The following is a 16,853-nucleotide window of genomic DNA, read 5'->3' as shown; positions in this document are numbered from 1 at the left end:
GCTTTGCATCAACAAGGATCTCCAGAAATGTCTGAAATGTTAGCAAACCCTTTGGATTTAATCTAAACCATGTTCCCTATTTAGCCAATGAGTATATCTATTACCTGTGTTTTACTTTTTGTTTTTCAACTTGGGAATAAAAGAGCTGTTATATATTATATTCACTCTAACCCCCACACTTGGAACAAACAGGAGCCCAAATCAAGAAGCATAATCCCATCTTCTGGGTAGTAATATTTGTTTTTGTGATAGAGAGTCCAGGCCTAAGTCATTATGCATAGCAACTCTCTGGCTATGGTGACTGGTTTAGGGCTGGAAGAACCTAAAGCTGCTCCTATAAAAACCATGACTTTCATTTCATTTTTTTTAAATCAAGAGATAGTGATTTTCTTCTGAATGGTTTTATGAGAAAACATCATACTAGGAACAGTATGTCAAGTCCATGATGAAGTCAACTAGCACATGAAGGAGGAATTCAAAGCAGAAAACTGAGACTGAACTCAGGTAGAATCCCACCTGAAGTTCTCACTACTTCTAGACTTGATTTATATGGGCTTGGAGTAGTAAATTTCTTTTTATGTTTAACAGTCACTTGAGGTAGGTGTCTTATCACTACAATAATTTAATTACTGCACTGAGTTTGCTTTCCTAGAATATCTGTAGAATTTTCACATTTTGTGTTACAACTGAGTTCCTAAAAAGTGTTTCATAGAACATTAGTGTGTTGTCCAATCTACTCAGACAGAAACCCTGCTCTTGAGTTCAAATGGACTTTCTCATTCACAAGAGGAAATAGGTTTCAGCCTGGACCAAATTTACTTAGCTTTAAGACAGGAATCATGGTAGGGAGCACTTTATGAGTGGCGAAATAACTAAGGTTTCAGGATTCTAATGTGTATTTTCTGATGTATTTACTTCATTGCTAAAATATATACAGTGGCAAGGGACAAGACAAATGGGAGTTGTCTCAATTCAGGGAAGCCATATGTTCTGGGGATCCTTTCAGTTTTCATACCTCTTAAGATACATACATAATCTGCTCAGAAGCCCATGACTTGGATTCTCCATTACAGCAAAATCTCACCAACACTTATAATTCAATGAACAGTCTCAACAAAGAGGTACAGATGCTTTGAGTCATGCTAAATGAGTAACTAGTTTTTAACTGCTCTTGACACACACACACACACACACACACACACACGCACACACACAGACGCACAGGATAACTTTGTGAGAATATTAATATTTCAATTTGCTTCACTATAGTAACCTTTTCAATATTATATGTATCCCCTAATATCATGTTGTATACCTTAAGTATACACAATAAAATTTATTTTTTTAAAAAAATATAATGATTTTGTTAGGCCAATTTATAAATATTTGGGGTTTCAATTTTCTAATTTTTGAAAGTACAGTTAATTATACATATATCAAAATAATATTCTAAGAAGCTATGAGATAACATGTATAATAAATCAATAAAAATTATTAGGTCCATTTTCTCTTTAGATTTAAATAATCTCAGGGTGTGTGCAAGCAATCTACATATTTTTATTAGTATAATCCTTTTAAGAATGGTGAAGTATAGAAAGAGATTCACTCCCTTTTTCACTCCTCCTCAGGGGTAATTTTTCAGTGATTTATGTAATATCAGAACAGTGTAAGTCAGTGAGAGAAAGAGAGAGAGAGAGAGAGAGAGAGAGGAATGAGTTAAACTTATATTTTGAAATAATTTCTTAACAGAGGATCTTTTGTAAATACCAGGCAAAATTTTTATTAATGGGTCTTGTTTGCTCCCAGAAGACTTCAGAAGAACACTGTGGTGCTCATGGATTAAATCATTAAATTATAGGAAGCATAACAAGGGCCCTAACTCCAACCCAAGTTATTGCCATGTTTGTCATGGGGTTGCATTTCTTGGGTGCTGCTCCCAGCCAATGCCTGAGCAGAACAGGGTCACCAAGTCACTCTCCTTACTGAGAGAAAGGGAGCTCCTTTCATGGCCATTTGTCTGGAGGACTCCACTCTCTTATTCTACTGCTGTTCCCCGTCTCCACTCTCTTCTACTTTTTGGCTAATTGTGGAAATTGAAATGAACTGCTTTTTTGAAAGTTGATGTTGATGTAATTGGGAACAGAAATCCTTTGAAATTATTTGTCTTTGAAATTCAGAGATTTGCCTTTATTGTAGTCTCTCTCTCTCTATGTGTGTGTGTATATATGTATGTGTGTATATATATATATATATATTTTTTTTTTTTTTTTTTTTTGGTGGGGAAAGGTGGTAACTAGGTGGCAGAAAAAGTTCTTGTAATTCCCTGTTGGGAGTTATTGCCACACGTAAATGTTTCACATATCATTTTGATTTGTGAACAATGTTAGTTATTGTTATAGATAATTTAAAATTAATAAATATTTCTGATATTAAATGTTGTATCTTCTGTGTCTTACAGGTCTTTGACAATGGTGGTTGGAAGGGTGAAAATAACCTGTTTTTATCTTGAAGTGAACCAAGTCACAATAACCTTGTGATACGAATCTATGATTATGTTGTCTATTAGTAGAATAGACATACACATTGCATATACACATACACACAACAATGCATACACATCGTTATTGTTGTTTTATAGTTAGCCATTTCTAAAGTTTTCAGTAAATTGCTTTAATTTGTGTTTTGCAACATATCATTGTCATAAGTGGAATAGTATTAATTTGCTCTATGAATTTTACACAATTAGCACCCTTATATTTCCTCTTCCTCTTCTTTCTTCTAATGGATTTTGTTGATATGTGCTGAGTTGGGTACCTCAATTTATTAGATTTAGATTACTATTTTTCACATTAAATTTTATATAGCCTATTGTATGTTACATGATACCAGCTAGCTGGACATCTTTGGACTGTCAAACTGACACATAAAATTGACCATTACAAAGGCAGGTAAGAAGATGTCATTTCTATTCTTCTACAAGTCACAGATTTTCCCACTGAATAAAGGTTACTCTCAAGTTACAAAACCTATAGACATTCCAGAAAATTACCATCTGCTGCAAATACCTGTGGAACAACTTCTGCTGTCTTTAGCTGTTGGAAATCAAATTTCTTCAAAGTAAGGCAGAGCTGTATCATGTACACAGAGGATGTGCTCATTTTCTTTCTCACCCTTTCCCACTGACCACCAACCCACAATGCTGAATTTTTAAAAATTTGTTCATCAAACATAATCTAAAAATATGATGCAATTTATCTAAATTCTCATTAAAATTCCAACTAGCAATTCCATACAACAAATTATTATAGTTTTTTTATTTATATGTTAATTTATAAAATCATTACTTTTGTGTTTGGACCCATTCTTAGAGTTCTTCAGAAGGTGGTTCCCCCATCCTATTTTTAAAAGGGAAAGATGAAGATACATAGTGTCTATTTTCCTGTATATTTGAAGTTTTCTGTTGCTTTGCTAAGCAAATGTAACTGGCAGGAGTACCCTTCGATCTACATCTGGTGTGTTACACTGAACGTAGGGACGTCTGGCACTTGCTTGATTTTTGTCTTTTGTCTTTTTGTTCTGCTGTGTTTCTGTGGAAGAGCAAGAGTAATAGACCTCTGGTGGGTAAGGCTGATGAACAGAAGCTTGTAGAAATCCTTAATTTATCCCTAAAATTTACTACTCTACTAATCTTACTAGGTTCTTTGTACTTGCTAATTTTGCCGATCACACAATGAATGCTTTTGATCTGAAGATTCATGTTGTCATTTCAACAAGATTCCATCTGTTATATATTTGGCAATTTTCACAATTCCATTTGTTTTTTTTTTCAAAAACCATAATTATCTGGTGATTGGATCATCATTTTCTGCCTTCCATATTTCTTCTCATAGATCATTTTATTTCTTCATTTTTTTATGGCTAGCAGAGCTTATCTGTATTTTATTAGAATAAATAAATAAGATCAATTGAAATGTTGCCACATTTATTTATTTATTTATTTTAATTAAAAATCATAAATTTACATAGGGCAATATTGTTTGATTCATTCTGTTATTTTTTTCCCTTCCGGCCCACCCCTCCCACCCCTCTTTTCCCTCTATACAGTCCTTCCTTCCTCCATTCTTACCACCCTCCTTATCCTTAACCCTAAATCTAACCCTAACTCTAACCCCTCCTCCCCCCCCTTATATGTCCTCATCCGCTTATCAGCGAGATCATTCGTCCTTTAGTTTTTTGAGATTGGCTTATCTCACTTAGCATGATATCCTCCAATTTCATCCATTTGCCTGCGAATGCCATAATTTTGTCATTCTTCATGGTGGAGTAATATTCCATTGTATATACATGCCACAGTTTCTTTATCCATTCATCAACTGAAGGGCATCTAGGTTGGTTCCACAATCTGGCTATAGTGAATTGAGCAGCTATGAACATTGATGTGGCTGTATCTCTGTAGTATGCTGATTTTAAGTCCTTTGTGTATAGGCCAAGGAGTGGGATAGCTGGGTCAAATGGTGGTTCCATTCCAAGCTTTCTGAGGAATCTCCATACTGCTTTCCAGAGTGGCTGCACTAATTTGCAACCCCACCAGCAATGTATAAGTGTACCTTTTTCCCCACATCCTCGCCAACACCTATTGTTGCTTGTATTCTTGATAATCGCCATTCTAATTGGGGTGAGATGGAATCTTAGGGATTGTTTTGATTTGCATTTCTCTTATTACTAGAGATGTTGAACATTTTTTCATATATCTGTTGATTGCTTGTACATCTTCTTCTGTGAAGGGCCTGTTCATTTCCTTAGCCCATTTGTTGATTGGATTATTTGTATTCTTGGTGTAGAGTTTTTTGAGTTCTTTATAGATTCTGGAGATTAGCGCTCTATCTGAAGTATGAGTGGCAAAGATATTCTCCCACTCTGTAGGCTCTCTGTTCACATTACTCATAATTTCCTTTGCTGAGAGAAAGGTTTTTAGTTTGAATCTATCCCAGTTGTTGATTCTTGCTTTTATTTCTTGTGCTATGGGAGTCCTGTTAAGGAAGTCTGATCCTAAGCCAACAAGTTGAAGATTTGGACCTACTTTTTCTTCTATAAGATGCAGGGTCTCTGGTCTGATTCTGAGGTCCTTGATCCATTTTGAGTTGAGTTTTGTGCAGGGTGAGAGACAGGGATTTAGTTTCATTCTGTTGCATATGGTTTTCCAGTTTTCCCAGCACCATTTGTTGAAGAGGCTATCTTTTCTCCATTGCATATTTTTGGAACTTTGTCTAGTATGAGAAAATTGTATTTATTTGGGTTTGTGTCCATGTCCTCTATTCTGTACCATTGATCTACCTGTCTTTTTGGTACCAATACCATGCCGTTTTTGTTACTATTGCTTTGTAATACAGTTGAAGATCTGGTATTGTGATACCCCCTGCTTCGCTCTTTCTACTGAGGATTGCTTTAGCTATTCTGGGTTTCTTATTCTTCCAGATGAATTTCATAATTGCTTGCTCTATTTCTGTAAGGTACACCATTGGGATTTTAATTGGAATTGCATTGAATCTGTATAGCACTTTAGGTAGTATGGCCATTTTGACAATATTAATTCTGCCTATCCAAGAACATGGGAGATCTTTCCATCTTCTAAGGTGTTCTTTAATTTCTTTCTTTAGTGTTCTGTAGTTCTCATTGTAGAGGTCTTTCACCTCTTTTGTGAGATTGATTCCCAAGTATTTTATTTTTTTCGATGCTATTGTGAATGGGGTAGTTTTCCTAATTTCTCTTTCTGAAGATTCATCACTTATGTATAAAAATGCATTGGATTTATGAGCATTGATCTTGTAACCTGCTACTTTACTGAATTCACTTATGAGTTCTAAGAGTTTTCTGGTGGAATTTCCAGGTTCCTCTAAATATATAATCATGTCATCAGTGAACAGGGATAGTTTGAGTTCTTCTTTTCCAATTCGTATCCCTTTAATTTCTTTGGTTTGTCTAATTGCTCTGGCTAGAGTCTCAAGGACGATATTGAATAGAAGTGGTGAAAGAGGGCATCCCTGCCTTGTTCCAGTGTTTAGGGGGAATGCTTTCAGTTTTTCACCATTTAGAATGATATTGGCCATGGGCTTAGCGTAGATGGCCTTTACAATGTTAAGGAATGTTCCCGCTACCCCAATTTTCTCTAGTGTTTTGAGCATGAAGGGATGCTGTATTTTATCAAATGCTTTTTCTGCATCTATTGAAATAATCATGTGATTCTTAACTTTTAGTCTGTTGATATGGTGAATGACATTTATTGATTTCCGGATGTTGAACCAACCTTGCATCCCTGGGATAAAACCCACTTGATCGTGGTGCACTATCTTTTTAATATATTTTTGTATGCGATTTGCTAAAATTTTGTTGAGAATTTTTGCATCGATGTTCATTAAGGATATTGGTCTGAAATTTTCTTTCCTCGTTGTGTCTCTGTCTGGTTTAGGTATCAGGGTGATATTGGCTTCATAGAATGAGTTTGGGAGGGTTCCCTCCTCTTCTATTTTATGGAATACTTTGAGAATATTGGAATGAACTCTTCTTTAAAGGTTTTGTAGAACTCGGCTGAGAACCCATCTGGTCCCGGACTTTTCTTTGTTGGTAGGCTTTTGATGACCTCTTCTATTTCATTGCTTGAAATTGATTTATTTAAGTTGTATATGTCCTCCTCGTTCAGTTTAGGTAATCATATGTCTCTAGAAACTTGTTGATGTCTTCGAGGTTTTCTGTTTTGTTGGAGTATAGATTTTCAAAATAGCTTCTAATTATGTTTTGTATTTCACTTGTGTCTGTTGTGATATTTCCTTGTTCATTCTGAATTTTAGTAATTTGAGTTTTCTCCTTCTTTCTCTTTGTTAGTGTGGCTAAGGGTCTATCGATTTTGTTTATTTTTTCAAAGAACCAACTATTTATTTTGTTAATTTTTCCGATTGTTTCTTTAGTTTCAATTTCGTTGATTTTGGCTCTGATTTTAACTATTTCCTGTCCTCTACTACATTTGGTGTTGGTCTGCTCTTCTTTTTCTAGGGCTTTGAGCTGTAGTGTTAAGTCATTTATTTGTTGATTTCTACTTCTTTTGTTGAATGCACCCCATAAAATAAATCTTCCTCTAAGTACTGCTTTCATAGTGTCCCAGAGATTTTGATATGTGTCTTTGTTGTCGTTTACTTCTAAAAATTTTTTTATTTCCCTCCTGATGTCCTCTGTTATCCATTCATCATATAGTAGTATATTATTTAATCTCCAGGTATTGGAGAAGTTTCTGTTTTTTATTCTGTCATTTATTTCTAATTTCAATCCATTATGATCTGATAGAGTACAAGGTAGTATCTCTATCTTCTTGTATTTGCTAACAGTAGCTTTGTGGCATAAGACATGGTCTATTTTAGAGAAGGATCCATGTGCTGCTGAGAAGAAAGTGTATTCATTCTTTATAGGATGGTATATTCTATATAAGTCGGTTAAGTCTAAATTGTTGTTTGTGTTATTGAGATCTATGGTTTCTTTATTCAATTTTTGTTTGAACGATCTATCCAGCGGTGAGAGAGGTGTGTTAAAATCGCTTAGTCTTATTGTGTTGTGGTCTATTTGATTTCTGGAATTGAGAAGGATTTGTTTGACGTCCATGGATGAGCCAATGTTCGGGGCATAGATATTTATGATTGTTATGTCTTGCTGATTTATGCTTCCCTTAAGCAGTATGTAATGTCCTTCTTTATCCCTTCTGACTAGTTTTGGCTTGAAGTCCACATTATCTCAAATGAGGATGGATACTCCAGCTTTTTTGCTGTGTCCGTGTGCGTGGTATGTTTTTTCCCATCCTTTCACCTTTAGTCTATGGGTATCTCTTTCTATGAGATGAGTCTCTTGCAGGCAGCAAATTGTTGGATTTTTCTTTTTAATCCATTCTGCCAGTCTATGTCTTTTGATTGATGAGTTCAGGCCATTAACATTCAGGGTTATTATTGTGATATGATTTGTATTTCCAGTCATTTGACTCAGTTTTGGTTTTTGACATGATTTGCTTTCCCCTTTATTTGGCTATTCCTTTAGGCTAGTTCCTCCCATTGGTGATTTGCATCGTTGTTTTTCATGTCTTCCTCATGGAATATGTTGCTGAGAATGTTCTGCAATGCTGGCTTTCTTTTCGTGAATTCCTTTAGCTTTTGTTTATCATGGAAGGATCTTATTTCATCGTCAAATCTGAAAGTAAGTTTTGCTGGGTATAAGATTCTTGGTTGGTATCCATTTTCTTTCAGGGCTTGGTAAATGTTGTTCCAGGCCCTTCTAGCTTTTAGGGTCTGGATTGAAAAATCTGCCGATATTCTTATTGTTTCCCCCTGAATGTAATTTGATTCTTTTCTCTCGCGGCCTTTAAAATTCTGTCTTTATTTTGTATGTTAAGTATTTTCATAATAATGTGCCTTGGTGTGGGTCTGTTGTAATATTTGGAGTCCTATAAGCCTCTTGTACTTGGTTTTCCATTTCATTCTTCAGATTTGGGAAATTTTCTGATATTATTTCATTGAATAGATTGTTCATTCCTTTGGTTTGTTTCTCTAAGCCTTCCTCAATCCCAATAATTCTTAAATTTGGCCTTTTCATGATATCCCATAATTCTTGTAGATTCTGTTCATGATTTCTTACCATCTTTTCTGTTTGGTCAACTTTGTTTTCAAGATTAAATATTTTGTCTTCAATATCTGAGGTTTTGTCTTCCAGGTGTTCTATCCTATTGGTTCTGCTTTCTATGGAGTTTTTAACTTGGTTTATTGTTTCCTTCATTTCAAGGATTTCTGTTTGGTTTTTTTTCAATATCTCTAACTCTTTATTGAAATGATCTCTTGCTTCCCTTATTTGCTCCTTTAACTGTTGATTTGTGTGAAATATGCCTGCATTTGCTCTTTCATCTCCTAGTTTGCTTCTCTGATTGTTTTAATTATGTACATTCTGAACTCCCTTTCGGACATTTCTTCTGCTGTGCTGTCATTGGGTTTTATTGATATAGTATCTAGGTTTGTTTGGAACATTTTCTTCCCTTGTTTTCTCATATTCTCAGTGGGACTTTGTGATATTGCAGAGTTCTTCTAATGGCTTATAGTGTCCCTGTAGATTTCCAGTGTCTCACCTTCCTGCCTTCAGTAGCCTGAAGTCTTGGAGTAACTTGATAATGCAGTGCTTCCAAGGAAAGCTGCCCCTAGCCTGCTACTGGTTCCAGGACTTGGAGCTGGCTCTGTGTGGAAAGGCTCTCACTGGGGGGCCTGCTCCGAGAAGCTAGCCTGGAAAGACGCTTCCCGCCAGAGGGGGCCGGGCTGTGTGCTGCTTGGGGAAGTCCCTGGCTGCCCTGTCCTTTTCCCTGAAACAACTTGTGGGCAGGAACTCGCCGCCCTGGTTCAGGGACTTGAAGCTTGGTTCTGTGCAGGAAGGCTCTCACTGGGGGGCCTGCTCCGAGATGCTGGAGAATCTGGCCCTGTGGGAGGAGCCCACTGCCTGAGTGCACAGGGCTGCCTGGGGAAGACTCTAGCTGCCCTACCCTACTCTAATAAGCCACCCGAGTCTGGGCCTGCCGCCCGGGTAGCACTTCACCAGGTGGGGGAGACTCACCCCGAGGCTCTATTTTAGTCCGAGTCTCTCAGTGCCTCCCCTTCTTGAATCCTGGGTTCTGGAGCGACTGGGGATGCAGTCACCCTCTAGTCCACCATCTTGGATCGCTATTTCTTCATTTTTGTTTCCTACTTTATTATGGAGGATTTGATTCTATGAAATTAATTTTCTACAATACTGATTTTACACTTTTCTGCGTCTCTGGACATTTTTGCTGTTGTTCTGACACAATATTTTTTTACTTGTATAAAATTTTCTTGATTTTCTAATTAAATTTGGCATAGTTTACAGTGAGGTCACAAATTTTATGTGTAGAGGTTTTATGTCTTTATAAATATGTAATTCTGTGGAACCACCACTGAAAGCCAGCGAATTCTTTGATCTCTATTGTCATAGATTTGAACTTCACATAGAATCATACAATATATACTATTTGTATCTGGCAATTTTTGTTTAATATTACAATTGTGATATTTCTAAATGTAGCAATTGTTTGCTTTTTCTCAGTGATATCTAGTCCCTTTGTATGGAATTTATCTCTTCTGTTGATGGACATTTGTTTCAAGTTTGGAGGCATTATGAATAAATTTATACAGTTCTCAAAATTTCTTATTTTATATACGTATAACTTCCCATGGATTAAACTACTGAGTCATAGGTTATATGAATACACAGCATTGACAAATAATGTCAAACAGCTTTCCAATGTCATTGTACTGTCATATCCCCTTCAGTAGTGTATGAACATTCCTATTGCTCTGCTTCTTTACCATTGATCTTTTTAATGTTAGCCATATTTTTTAGTGTGATAATATTTTATTATGTTTTTCTCCTTAGTCAATGACAGTGTTTAGCATACTTCATAGCTTATTCCCCTTTTTGATATATTTTGTGAAGTACCTACATAAGCTTTCTGCCCCCTTTTTAATTTTTTTTTTTTTTTTCTTATTGACTTGAATATCCTTTATACTTAAATTCTTCACCCTAACTCTTACAGAGTCTTCTTTGGAGATATTTGTCTCCTTTTCCCATCTTACTTACAAAAGATCCCTAATATGTTGAACTTCATTAAAACTCAAAGAAGTTATATTTATCCTTTTTTCTGTTGTTTGAAAACATCTTGTATATAAAATCATAATCTTTGGAAATATAGAGTGTGCCTTCCACTGTAGCTTAGCTGTGTAATCCAGAGTGTAGCTAATTTCCCTAATCCTGTTTCAGCATTTACAACTGTGTGCACCCTCTACCCTTCTGTTCTTTTCAGATAATGGTGCTGTATATGGAATAACATCTCTTCTATTATGTATTTGGGAGTCGCTTAACAATAAGAGACAGAGAAATGGAGTACAATATTACCTAAGAAGATTCTGTATAGTTTTCTGCAATGACTAGGAAGTAAGAATGACTTGGGTACCTGGTAAGTAATGCCAGTGCCCAGATCTTGGTTCCCTTGCCTATCTCACATCGTGGTCAAGGAAGCTACTGCATTTGCCTCAAACAGGGGCAGCAGAGAAGATTCTAGTGGTTGGTCTTGAATCTAAGGTCATAATGTAGGGGGTAGAGACTGGATCCTGGTGTCCCTAGGATACACACTTTGTTAAGCCCCATATCTTCCAGTAATTAGTTTTAGGGTACCATGTCTTAGTTGATATAAAGCTCAATCTTCCTTTTTCTCTCAAATTTACCTCACAGACAATTTTCCTTTGAAATATTGAAACAGAATTGGACTTACTATATTCCTAGACAGGCAATTATTGTCCAGAAACTTTATTTGAGTAGCTCTGATAGATAATTTCTAAGGAAAAAGGTCTTGTTAAACCTCTTTTCCTCAAACACACGTATTTGAGCTTGGCTACTCTTGAGGATTTATGCTGTCATGTCACTGAAGGGTGGCTGCCTTTAGTGACTACATAATGTTTTTCTGGCATCGGAATTAATGAGAAAATGCTGAGGGTAAAACTGCCATTTGATTCCGAAATACCATTAGCAAGACAAGCTAATTATTGATGTCTTTACTTCTTCATTTGTAGAATTCATGTATAGTCCCCACTGTTTTTCTGTTTGTATCTATCTCATTGGGACCTTGGTCTATCCAGAATTAATAATGTAGTCATCCTACGCAGTCCCTGTATCTATTGATCTCCAGTGGAGATCACTGGAGGATCCTTCTCAATTATTCTGCAGCTGTGGCACATGAGGACAAAGTGCAGCCATTGGTTTTCATGGCTGAAGAAACTGGTCTTTGAAAACTCTTTTTCTGTGTTCATAAAAACTAGTGTCCTCTGATGTCTCTAGTTTTGAGGCAGTAGCTATTTCATTTGGGAATAATTCTGGATTCCAATTATTTCAGTGAGCATAGTGGAGAGAAAAAAACCCAAAATGTATGCACTGTTTTTAAAGCCTCCACACATTCTTCCTGATTCATTTGTTGCTCTTGGTCTGCAACAACAAGATGACCCCACATCAGTTGTTTCTGTGACTTGAGACTTCAGCATGCTCCCAACCTTCACTAAGCAATCCACCCCGCCTTTTATGTCTTCCTCATTAGGCAACCACAGCTCCTTTGCAATCATAGACCAAATCCAGTCTCCTGCTAGGACTCCAGACTGGAAGGTATGCATATTGTCCTCATCTGCAACACACGTGGAAGGCTGTGATTACAGTGGGAAAAGTGGTACCTGTCTCTCTCTTATCATATATAATAACCTTTTGTTTTTTTTCTTCTTAATCCTTTTTTTATTATTTCAAGTTGTGAGGTATTAGTGCACTTCATTGGAATTTTCTCCAATTATTTAACATGAAATTAAAATGTTTACCTGAAAAGAAAGGATGTGTTTTAGATAATACTAGTTTTTTTTTTTAGTTTGATGAAAATTGTCCAACATCTGATAAAATTCCTTTTATGTTTGAGGCACATGGTTTAAGTACTTCCTTAGGTTCACTATAGAAGGGTTTTCCCTTTTTATTATTTTATTTGATCTTTTCAGTTAATTTTTGGCATAAGACTTTTCTTAAGTCAAGTCCTTAAGTTTCGTTTATTCCCAAAATTCCCTTTCATGATTTGCCTAAATGACTTTCTGAAATTTATGTAGCCTGATATGTCTAAATAATGGTTTATCTCAAATCTTTCACTGGTGTTCATAATTTTTGATGTCCTTTTTAAACCTAGTTTGTTTTGTTTTAATGGTTTATCTTGCAAATAATACTAATTGTGAAAACAAACGAATAAGAATGAAAATGAGGAACAAATGAGAAAAACTACATGCAAAATTACTTTCTTTTCATATATTCATTCTCTTATGGATAGCCAATGATTTGGAGTTATCTCTTCCCCAGCATGAGATTCTTACCAATTCTCTTTATGCAAGCCCCCCCCCCCCCATTTTTTTTCCTCTTCGCACACATAATTCCTCCTGTGGTCTCATTATTGCTGCAAACTGATTTAGAAGGTATCTTTTATAGTATGAAGTATTAGGAAAGTATCAATCAAACTGCTCCTGGTAAAGAAAATGAAGTACATTTGATTTTAAATACTTTCTTTTTAACCCATGCTTGCTCACAGATTTTATTTTGTTGAAATCAATTGTATAGGCAAAATAGGTCATTCTTTTCTATTTTGAAAATTATTGTATGCTTAAGAAATGTGAAGTGTAGAACTGATTTCTAGTTCTTTATCAATGCTAAAGAATATGAGGGAATTTCATTAAAATGAGTTGAACTTTTCTCCTATGTCTGTGCTGCCCATTGCTTTTGTTGATGTTGATGACTTTGTTTTGTTTTGTATTATCTTTGAAAAAGTGTCAACAACCTATCTTTGATAAACAAACAAGAAAAGACAATCTCTCTCTCTCTCTCTTAAGTTATAGCCCTTTATCACTTGCTTTTTTTTTTTTTCCAAAAACATCTTTCTTTAAGTATGGTATAAGAATATTACCAATGAGTTTTCCTTTTTAGCAGTTTCAGAAAGCTTTCCGTTAGGGTTTTATTAATTGCCTTAACTCATTTGTCAAGGACAGAGTGATAACGGCCACTCACTAAAAAATAATCACCATTAAAAAACTCATTTCTGAGAGACCACACCTCACATGAAGCTAAAAGGACAGCCCCTCTGTCCCATAGCAAAGTGTTTGAGGGAGAGCACTTGATGTCAATGTATGATTCCTTCTCTACAGAATCTGGAGTGAGGTCAAAATTTCCTATATTTTGTACAATGATACACATTTAAAAAAATCTTATTTGAATAGAATTTTTCTTCTAAACCAAATGATTTCTGACAAATACCAGGGTAACAAATCGTGTGTTGTCATGCTAGTCCTGTCATAATTGTTCCAGCCATGAGGAATTAGGTGTTTCTTCTCTCTCCTCCCTTGGCATTATACATAACTCTGCTATGTTACTGACTGTATGTACTGGAATTATTATTATTATTTTTTTAATATCTGTCTCCTACACAAAGGGGGAAGGTTTTATTTTTCCCCTGCTGGAATTCTCAGCAGCCAGTATCGTGATTGTCATGTAATATATGCTTAATAACTTTTGTTAATCAACAAAAAGACCTGTTGCCTATGTGAAACACAATTCACTTTGTAGTACTTGGATACAGCTTGCTTGGAAAGAATCAGAATAGAGACCTACACTTCCCCAACTACTTCTAAAATTTTACCATTAATCTCTAGGTTCATATTTTGATCTGGATGATGTTTTAGTTTTTCTTTTCTATCTTTGAAATTAATTTCTTGACCGAATATTTTCTAGTCATATTAGGAAATGAAGTACTTCCTTTCTTTGATTCTCTCTCCACATGTATTTACATACGTTATCATTAGAGGTGTTGCATTAGTTTATTTAGGACTAACAAAACACCATAAACTGGGTTTCTCAAAACAACAAAACTTTATTTCTCAAATTTCTGAAGACCAGAAAGTATAAAATCAAGTCTCCAACAGAACTGGTGACTGGTGAGGGCACTTTTTCTGTTTCATAAATATGACTTAAAAAACTTATAAGGATTGGGGGATATGACTCAGTGGAAGAACACTTGCCTAACATGTGTTAGGCCCTGAGTTTAATCCTTGGCACAAGTTTTTTTACTTATATAAGGAGCTCTCTGGGGTACTTATAATGACACTTGTCCCACTCAAAAGGCCCCAATCTCATGCCCTATTTATATCTCAAAGTTCCCACCTTCAAATAGTGTCACAGTGGGGATCAGGCTGCATGCAATATGTGGGTGGTTTGAATAAATTCTATATAGGTGTTCCCTGTTAAAAAAAAAAAAAAAAAGAGCATTATTTCATGGATAATGAGCACATAAGATAGAGGAATTTAAAGGCACACATGTACCCATTCCCAGATTCTACAACTGTGGACACAAGGCTAATTTGACTTCATCTCTACTCCTCTCAGTTCCCCTATGCTGAATTATTTAAAAAGTAAGTACTAAGTATTATATAAGTTGATCTGTAAGTAGTTTCATTGTTCAATTGAAAGGGTTAAGAATTTGTAAAAGTATTAAGAAATGAATTTTTTCAAGTATGAAAATATAATTAAATTGATTTTTATCAAAATAGTAAAGATTTTTAGGAAAAGGCAATAATAATTAAAGTGTCACAAATATATTCTTATTATTATTTTCGTCATTTCTCTTGTTTTTTTATGCTCTTTCTTTTAGTACTTGGCTAAAATCAACTCCTCTTCATTGCTATACATTCCATTCTATTGATGTGATGATTCTCCAAAAGTTACCTCAAACTTTGTAAAGCAAACCTTACTCCATTGCAATAATATGGATTCATGTTTCACTGGGCATAGTCCTTACGTATTACTTTGGAAGGTCTTGCACCAGCTGTTACAAATTATTTTCATTTCATATGTCACATTAATAGCAGGGAGGAGACTATTACTAATGTTTTTTTCTTGGAAATTAATCTGTCAATTTGGTGAAAATATAATGTTTGAGCAGTTGAGCAGGGACCCTTCAATTTAACATCCTAAGCATACTAATACAATTAACTAAAGCATAATAAGACGAAGGAATCGATAAGAATTTTCATTAAGAATAGGAAAAAAACAGCACATAGAGTAGGGGTTTAACAGCCCCTCAGTGTGATGTAGTCATAAAATGCAACAAAAAATTAGATTTTTAGGTAGTGATGGTTGAATTCTAACGATGTGTCATAGGATTGGGGATGGATGTATACAGGCAGTGTCCAGAGAGTAATATAATATCTCATGATGTCATATTTTATTTTGAGACTGCAGTTGTGGCACTGAGATGGGAAAAAAATCTTTTTACTAAGCTGGATATGAAAAAAAACTTGCTATTTCTCTGATGGTAGTCATTCAAAGGATTTTTATAAGTTGCTTTATGACTTTGTAATTGAATTTGGGTGTCCAGAACCCAGATGCTTTTTAATAATGAGTATGAAGAAATGTTTTTCTATCATGCAAACAACACAGATTTAAATCACAGGTACAGACTGTTGTAGTATCAAAGGCAAAGATCTTAATGGTATAAAAGTCCTAGTAGGTCTAACTTCGAACAACTTCCAATGTTTCTCTGCTTTCTCTAGTATTGAGTCTGCTAGATACTCTTCAAAATTTTATTTCTCAACCAGTAATTTATTTTAGATCCTCTTTAATTCTTCTTTACACTCTTACACAACTCTCACATCGCAGCATGCACTTAAAAGCCACTTTTAACTTTTCTATATTTTTATTTTTCACAATTTTATTAACTCATGAGTGGACTCTAAGTCAGATGGAAACTTACAGCATTAGAGTTCAATACCATTTAGCTTAAGATATCTCTTGTGACATGTAGATGAATCTAGTGTTATCTAATGGTTATATTCCTTTCCGTCACTCTATCTGTAGTGTGAGGTACCCCCTCCATGTTTTTATTTCCACTGTGCTTCTCGAAAACACACTGTTTTTGGATTATTAGTCCTCCCAAAATAAAGAAATATGAAAAAGTAAAAACTTGTCGAAATGAAGGGAAGTTGTCATTGTTCATTCCTATTTCTAAGTATCCAAAGTATGGATATTTATTGGTAGATAAAAGTATAGTGTTTATTAATATGTAAGAATTGAGTAAATAAAAAATTTTCTCCCATTGACACAATTTTTGAGAATCTAAGGGAAAATGAATAAGTGAGAAAAATTAACACATACAATAATAAGTTGCAACATTTTTATGATAGCAAGAAATGAAAATTAGGCCCTAAATG

The 16,853-nt window shown here is 35.2% G+C and overlaps 1 protein-coding gene across 1 annotated transcript in view; it reads left to right on the top strand.

The window, feature by feature from the left end:
* LOC306638119 (uncharacterized protein) overlaps positions 1 to 16,853 on the top strand; it is a 734,580-nt gene that overhangs the window by 36,462 nt on the left and 681,265 nt on the right. The window lies entirely within an intron of this gene.

This window comes from Sciurus vulgaris (genome assembly GCF_902686455.1).
Source record: "Sciurus vulgaris genome assembly, chromosome: 10".
In the NCBI taxonomy this organism is placed as follows: domain Eukaryota; kingdom Metazoa; phylum Chordata; class Mammalia; order Rodentia; family Sciuridae; genus Sciurus; species Sciurus vulgaris.
The sequence above is the reverse complement of the archived record's forward strand: the minus strand, read 5'-3'. Positions and strand labels throughout refer to the sequence as shown.